Source organism: Melanaphis sacchari, unplaced genomic scaffold (assembly GCF_002803265.2).
Source record: "Melanaphis sacchari strain LSU unplaced genomic scaffold, SCAv2.0 Contig0_pilon_pilon, whole genome shotgun sequence".
In the NCBI taxonomy this organism is placed as follows: domain Eukaryota; kingdom Metazoa; phylum Arthropoda; class Insecta; order Hemiptera; family Aphididae; genus Melanaphis; species Melanaphis sacchari.
The window spans coordinates 12456352-12466060 of NW_020270366.1; positions in this window are offsets into that span (position 1 = coordinate 12456352).

Sequence of the window (9709 nt, forward strand, 5' to 3'; positions counted from 1 at the left end):
ACGAACTGGTGGTAAAATTGCGACTGCAGCAGTAGAAATTGCAACCAAAATAAAAGCCTCTTAAAAAGATCAAAAGTCAGTATAATATATATATATATATATATATATCACAAGCACTATTTGATCATCAAATCGTGGTAATATAATTCTAAGGGTACTATTTATTAAGAAACTGTTTTATAAATAATTTTGCCATAAAACATTTAAACGATGCAATAATAACTTCAATCTCAGTAACCTAAAACTTTATTAAATCATTCTAAACGTACACACTATACTTATATATACTTACTTACACTTAAACTCGCGTATATCGTACTTTGATTTAGTGTGTAATAAATCATATTATACTTTTAAAAATACCATAAAAAATGCACCCACCACAAAGTCGTAGCCAGAATGCCTATCCAGTGCGCCGTTTCGTCATTATTATATTGTTGATGTTTGTATTTAAATAATATAACAAAATATTCTATAATACATCATAATTAATTATAGTATGAGGTTAGGAAAAATTTGCATTCTACTGAAGGATACTTAAATGGCTTCGATCTGATAATAATTTTAATAATGAAACGTATTAAAATATATATATATATCACGGCGTCTATATTATACAATATTTTAAACATGTATGTAAGTAGTGTAGGTATACAATGAAGAAACATTTTGAGAAAACTAAAGATTATCTAATAAAACCGTTTGCGTATATTATGTTAGAAGATACTTATTTAAATTAAGTTTTCTTTTTAGTTTAATTAAATAAATTTTATACATTTTTTTTTCTTGTGTGCACAAAACCTAATCAATAAATATATATTACAATCATAAAAATATAATATTAAATAGTATAAAATATAATAATTCATAACACCTATAATGAAACCATTATCGTTGTAATCATTATTTATGATTGTCTTAAAGTTAAAAAGTGAAACAATTATTAAAAATAAACAGTGATACAAGAATTTAAACTAAAACTAAAAATTATTTAAAAAATATAGTAATTTTTTTAGATAGGTATTAAACAGAGGAATGAATGTATTGATTACACAGTAATGTGTGCTTTTTTGATAGGTAAACAAGTTAATAGTCAAAAAAATTCTTTGATTTTCAACTTTGAGACTGGTTTTAGATAGAGAATTGGATTTATTTTATAGAAATCAAAATTAAACATTTCCAGCATTTTTATCCAAAAAAATTTTAAAAAATTCTAATTTTCAAAAAAATCGTTCTCACTGTATTTTGGTTTAACTCAAACCTTGTTTCGTGGAATTTTCACCAAATATGTATATGATAATTTACTTAACAAATACAAATTTTAAAATATTTTTACTTTTTTCAACTAAATTCATAGATATTTTACATTTACAATTTTTTAGTTACTTGTTAAAAAATGACAATCAAAAATTATTTTCTGGGTAAAAATACTTGAAAATTTGATATAAATCACTTTAATAGTCGTTCATCCATCAATTACAAAATATTAAAATCGTTAAGTTACATTAATTTTTTTATAAGCGTTTGAATCTATAATTTCGACAAAATTCGTAAAATTTGTAAGAATTTTAAATTATTTTATAGCTAAAAATGCTTTAAGTTTTTCTTTTAAATCTAAGATTAGAATTTTTTTTAAATTATTCTGTATAAGTATTCAGACCTTTAAAAAAAATATCTATCGAAAATTCAAATTAATTTTTTATAAGAGTTGTAATTTTTACATTATTGAATATTCAATCATAAAATCACTATTTCTCCTCAAACGATTTTTGATATTTTTATGTAATTAAAAAATGAGTGATTTTAGATATTTGAAAACTTAATTAACTATTTATGTGATTATTTTTTAAACATAGTAAAATTTTTAAACTATTTGAAATCTGTTTTGAGTAATCTATAAATATTTGAAATTTGAACTTTTTTTTTTAGTTTTATTTATTTTTATAAATGTAAATATAGTTGTTTTCCTTCATTCAACAATTTGAAAATTTAATCCAAGGTCCCAAATAAATTTTTTTTTAGATACTTATATAAAATTTTTATAATATGTAGGAACAATTTATTTTTATAAGAATTTAAACTTTGAAGTTAAAATGTTGACAAATTCACGAATATTTGTCAATTGTTTTGTAGTTAAAAATGTATAAAGTGTACAATTTTTATAGGTTTAACATTTAATACGAAATTCTACATTGGTATTTCGCACTAAACCAAAAAAAAAACTAAAACATATTTATGCTTTTTTTTATTTTTTTGACATTTTAAGTTCAAATGTAGACGAAGTTACATATTGAAATTATAAATAACGATATTTATCATTTTTATAGTTTAAAAACCTTATTCGTGTGAATATAAACGTTTACATATTTTATTATATTTTATACAAACAATGATATTTTAAAATTCAATGTTTTTAACAAAAGTTTGTTCAAACTACAGTGTTACTAATAGGGAAATAAACTGCTTTATTAGTAATTTAGGTTATTCTGCACTTTATTACACTTCGTGTAGTTTTTTTACTATTAGTTATAAATTATAACACATTTGAGTTTTGCTTAGTAAGCTATATTTACTTCTAACATTATAATTGATTATTTTTTTCGTCCGAACAATATAAAAAACTTGAATTGATAAAACTATGGCTTAAAAACCTCACACACAAGGTCCTGTTAAAATGTTTATATAATTTTGAACAATTAAAATTCTGTTACTTTATATTATTACATCGAACACTTTTTTGTTTGAAGATCATTAACGATAATAACGGTCGACTCTAAAGTTTTGGCTTACGTTTTCAGCTATATAGCTTCCCTGACTCATAAGCAACGCGTGATCTACCGTCGGAAACGTTCGGATAGCTTTTCAACGGATCGCGTGACGACTGAGATGAGCGCCAACAGATGGCGGCGCCTTAATGTATCTACTACTTTGGCAGAAAACCTGTACACGTTGTTCTGTATGTCTAAAGTCCGAGGTTACGCGATTACACAACGGATCACTGCCACCACAGTCGCGAATCAGGTAATTCAATATTTCAATACATATATTTGTTTTTTAAATAAATCACAAACGTTTTTTAGGTGTTTAAACACAGTTAGGAATTCGTCGATAAACGTAGTAGATAGAAGATGAAGTGTACTTTTAAGCATAGACATAATAATGATATTTTTCTAATAAATAGCCGAAATACGTACGAAAACGATAACGATAGAGATAGACGGAAATAAATTGTACAATCGGTCGTTTACACAGTAGCGAAAAAAAACCACAACCAGTATGGCGTTGAAAGAAAATTTTTTCGAAAATTGGTAAAATTTTATTAGTTTAACGCGGTTCTGCTCTAGTTCTAATACTAATTAATAAAATTGATTTGAAAAGGCAAGAAAATCATTTTATGGTGCATTAAAACAAAAAAATGATTTTTGAATGTACAATTCATTTTTTCATTTTTTTTTTTTTTTTGTTTCATTGCAGACTTTGAAAAACAAAAATAATATTATTTTGTCAATTACTCTCTTTATGGTGAAAATGTATCTTCTAATTGTCTTTAACTGACAAATATTATTACTGGGCTCCATGGGTCTATCCAGGGGAAGCTGTCTTTTTATATAATTTCATAATTTAGTAACAATTACAATTTACAATAGCACTAACGTGAGATCACTAATCCATCACTAAGAAATAATTTTTACAATATATATATTTAAATTTCATTTTTTTTTTTTTCTATTTATTCAATTATATTTACTATTTCTTGAAATACTTCAAAATTGAGTATATAATAAGTGTTTAATTGTAATTTTTAGGGCTATATTTGCATAAACAAAATGTATTTATATGTTCATTTTTATCCACCTAGATGTTCACTAATTTTATTTAAATTATATGTGGAGTATGGAAAACGGAAACTACACGATGTGGAGTCATGCTATATATAACACAAACTAATTTTTCCCTCTCAAGTCGGTAGTGATCTAATTATTAGTATACCCATCGGACATCATAATACGGTGTGCTATACATTTTTCAGCCGTTCTCCTCTACACATTATGATACAACAAAAATATAAAATTAATATGTAGGTTTAAGTATATAAAATAATATACATTATGTTTATAAGCTAATCCCCAATCATCATAGTAAGTCAGGTTCATGTGACGATAGAATAATATGATTAAATTTTATAGACACTAGATGTAGTTTCATAGTTACTACCAAGTACCATTCCGTTCGAGCCTTTTAGATTATCATATTATAACAATATAACCTATAGTTTATACGACACCCGTGATATGTCACGTAGCCTCAACTCTATTATATTATATTGTACTATAACCGTTTATAACATTTTTAACTCGTTTTTTTTTTTATTATTCGCTCTCTTATCTGTCCACATTGGCCAACAACGATGTTAGGGTCTACCATAGACATATTCTATTATATGTCTATGGGGTCTACGACGGTCACATTTTACCGGCCAAAACCGACGTTTTTATTATCCGATTCGGTGTAACGGTTATTATACATCGGTACTCCAAACACACCGACGCCACTCACGGCATTTAATACTTAAAAAGACCTTGTCCGTGTATCCGAAATACTGTTGTCGAGAATACGCGTATTATTATGTATTATATTATGATGATTTCGAGAAAACTTTTCTTACAATAAAACCGTAACCCGTCGTAGCTTCTATGCTACATAATGGCGAGAGGTACTCTAAGTAATGCTTTAGAATATTCTAATATTTTTAAAACAAGTCAATGCTATTATAAAGTGTTGTATTACATTACATATTCGATTTTAAACATGTGATTATTCAGACATCAATTGACGAAAACCGCAAACGTCGTAAGCGCACAGTACTCGGCGGTTTTAGATTGCTTGAAACGAACGAATTTAGTATTTAATTTCTAGGTATTGTTTTGCGACTTAGGTCATGGTCATAAAACATATTATTAGATATGTGAAGCGACATCATAATAAGTGCTCAAAGATGCCGCAATTTTGTTGTTTTTTGTACACATTTTTACAATTAAAAATATCCATTTCACCAATGAAATATTCATCACACGTCCTTAGACGCCAATTAAAAAAACATTTCAATAATACATATTATTAAAGGTATATACCTACTATTCAAACTATTTTCGGAATCAAATACTTTACCGATATTAATTTTAGGCATACGTATCATGCAATTATTTTTTATTTTATAACACAATTTCACACAAACATAATATACATATACACACAAAAAAAAATACACGTTTAACCATTTTTTATTAACATTTTAATTTTAACGTCTGTTTCTTTCAACAAAAAAATTATAATATAGAATTCCAACAGTATTCAGAGATTGATATACAACATTTATTTATATATATATATATATACCTACGTATGAGCGTATAAGAACAATGGAGTACCTATGTGGCTATGTACACATAATAAGTTAATAACGTTTACATAAACAATAAATATAATTATAACGTAGATTTTATAGTTTCATTTTTTTCATTTATTTTTTTTTTTTTTTTTTATGAAAGAACATTCCGAATAAAATTAATGACTAATGAGTAATCCTGCTAGTATATAAACGTATATACATATACGTTAATTCATTACCAAATTCTATCAATATTTATAAATGATTTAAAAACAAAAAAACAAAGTCTTGAATTTAAATCTGTAAATGTAGTTTATTTTAAAGATATCTTCTTTACAACTGTATATCATATTTCTCCATTTCAGCAAAATCCGTAGGAATATCGAAATATAACTTATACACGGTCAAAATAATACTATAAAAATACGAGAATCTTAAATTTCTTTGTATAATTTTTTTCGCGTCTATATATTAATTAATACGTATAATATACTTATAAAATTATTCAAATAATAATATTTTATTTATTATTATAAATATAAATACTATATGTATAAATTTATGCTGGCATTATGGACTTGTTATATTGAGCAATACAAACCGTATTAAGATTATTTATCGATTAAATATAAATTTACGTTTAATATTTTGATACTTGGTGCATGCTTAAAATGTATGATATTAATTAACTTAATAATAAAATTATTATATAATTATAATTATATTGTACTTTGAATAATTAACTAATACATAAATAAATCGTAAACCTGTGTATGTTTCATTAATTTTAAATTATACCAACTGATTTTTATAAAATATATAGAAATAAAATTTAATAATAGCATGGAATGTATAATTTCAGCATCTAATAAAATATTATAAATCTATGCACAATATTTAATGAATATTAAGTATTTGAATTAAGGATACTATATCTTTGTTTTATAATTTTTACGGTTAAATCAATAGATTAAATCCAGTGGTATCGTATTATGTACAAAACATTTGAACTAAAAAAAAAGACTAACATTTATAATACAGTAATGAGTAATTGCCTCAAATAAACCAAGATTAATAAACTTTCGTACCTATATAATATATATTTAGTAAACATAAGTATTAATGTATTATTAAGAATGATTCACCAAGCATACTCTTATTGGTCTCTTTAATAAAATTATACATTCATTATCAAATTCCTATTTAAAAATAAAATAGTTTTTGTTATCCTACAAGTTACGCCTTAAATAGTATAACAATATAAATTTATTTGAAATATTTTTAATTTCAATTATAAGAAATGGGATGAATGCATTACTAATGGATAAAAGAGGATAAAAGAGGTGTGCGACCTAATAAATAAACCAACTTCTATATATATTACCTAAATACTTATCTTTTTTTCCGATAATTTCGTATCATGAATGTATTTGTGGCAATTTATTTACTTTACATTTCATTAGGTCAACAAATTAATACTATTTTTACAACTAAATAGGTACTTATTATTAAATGAAATGTATTCTTAATTCTTAAACTAACATATTGTAACATTTCTTGTGAGCGTACGTAAATATATAAAATCTAATATTATTTTTTTTTTAAATATTTAACTATTTTAACTGTTATTTATTAATTTATTTATTTTATTTTATTTAAATATAGCAAAGTTAAAAATATAAATTTTCTAGTAAACAATATGGTAGAAAATGTAACTATACTATGGTGTATTGAACATAAATGTAATAACAATCGTTTTAATGTTATAGAAATACGATTAAATAAACTTTAGTTTTAATTGTTACATGGTCTCTTATCAATATACACATAGAATAAAGAATAAAATATATTTATTTTTAATTGTATTTATCCATCGTCGTATTAGTATGTAATTTTTTCAGCGAAATTTTTTATGAAGAAAATAAATTTCCATAATGTTATATTTTGTTCTTTTAAGTCTATATCTGTAAATGTAAAATTAAAACTATCTATCCCAAAAATTACCTTATCCGTAATGAGTATACAAAAAAATTTTCAAAAAAAACTAGAGTATCATATAACTTAATATTGAGTAAATGTAATTTTCTAGGCAACATTCACTCCCATGTTTGAAAAGTTCTCTATAACATATTATTATATAGGTACAAAATATGAAATAACGTCAAATACATAAGTAGATAACAGGTACCTGCACAGAGTTATGTATGTTTTATGACAAATTTGTTCTAATTAGGTTATTCACTCAGTTACTAATTAATTATTAATACCGCATTATCATATAGTGTTACTACAATTATCAATTAGTTATAATAACGTATAATATTGTAATGGGTATGAGTTAAATGTTTTCATTATGATGAATACAGAATAAATATGCTGTTAGTTTACGTCAAATATTTAAATATTAATACATACATAGACAATGTTGAAAAAGATTAAAATATCTAAACAAATATTTCAAACACAAGAATAACTACAGAGAAATTAAATAATGATTCACTTTTTTGTGTATAATTATTTTATCCAAATTTTAATACTTACAGTTCACATTTCTTTATGTTGTACTTACTTGTAATTATATAATAAACTTGTACGATCGAATAAATCATTTTGATGTTCTTCGTGATTTAATAAAAATGAGTTATTATTAAATAAAATATAATTAGTTATTATACATTGTACCTTTGTCCTTTATATACCTACAAAAGTCAAGGATGAAAAATTTATAGTACGCTGGACAAATTTTAATGGAACGTGAAAATATTTTTATTTCATTGTTTATAATTTTGTATTCAATGAAAAAAAATAAATATATTTTTAGTGAAAATAATTCTATATTATTTCTAAAAAATGTAATTACTAGTTATAAAAATATTTAACTCATTGCTTCCAAACTTAACATTTATATTTTGAAAAAAAGTATCTCATTTAAAATAACTCAAAATTTGCATTAAATATCATATACATGAAAGTTTAATGTTTATTTTCCAGAGTTAACGATTTTAAATAAAAACATAATACATCGATGAATGAAACTAATAATGTAAGTGTAGTGTGTTTCATAAAATTCATTAAAACATTTAATACTAAAAAAATACACAACTGATTCCCATCACCATAAGAAAAAATTGTATAAAATATGAAAGTACCTATGAATATAATATTAAACAGATAAGGAATTTCTTTTAAACTATGATTACAAAATATTGGTACCTATCTAAAGTAACGTTTGCCACCCCTACTTTATATAACACAATATATTGATATATTCTTTATTCTATACATAATGGTAAGTACCATAAAAAAAATTTTATCAATAACCTATCACATGTAAAAAATTGCAGGAAATTGCAAGAACATTTAATTTTAATTTTTACTCTCTGTAATATATTATACATTTAGATTGTAGATGTATTGAATATTTGAATGCCAATGCAAACTGTACTTATCAGTTAAACAGAAAATTCAATTTATTAGTAAAAATATTTCTATAATATCGTCAAGAATTCAAAAACTGAGAATTATTTTATTATTAAAATAACATTTTAGAAGAACAAACTATGAAAAACATTATTGTAATTATACTTTTTAGACATTCTTGACAAATAACTAGTGGGAATAATAATAAATTATTCATTAAAATTTTAAATCCCTGAGCAAATATATTAAACGCAATAGGGGCAATAAAACGGTATAAATATAATGTATAATAATTTGTAATAGCCAATAATAGGAATAAGAAACAATATTTTATATACTTAAGTACTAAAATATCTAATATTTTCATACACCGATGCATGTAGATGGACAAAATGATAGTGTTTAGTATATCACTGTAAATTTAAATATTAATTTAATCATAATTCGTAGTAGAAAATATTTTAGTAATAGTTTAAGAATATAGTCATAAAATGTAAATAATTATTGCAAGGTTATCTAATACGTCAATAATACGTTCATAATATAAACATTGCTATTTATAGAACTATATGGAACAATAATTACATTTTTTAATGAACTATACCCAATACAATGTTGAAACAATTAAATTTAACAACGTTATTGCCGTATAATTTGTCTTATATCTATTAATAAGGAAAATACTTACGAATTAATAATTATTAAAATGTTTCAATGTAGTTTTTGTTTTATAAATTTTATAAATAAACATGCAATGATATATGAATGTATGACACAAATCAAATATCTAATAATTATAATATGTACCCATGTGTTGTGTTTATAATTGCATCAATTCAATCATTTTAAATTTCTATATATTGTTAATTCAAATTTTAAATTAATTACTTTTATACAATA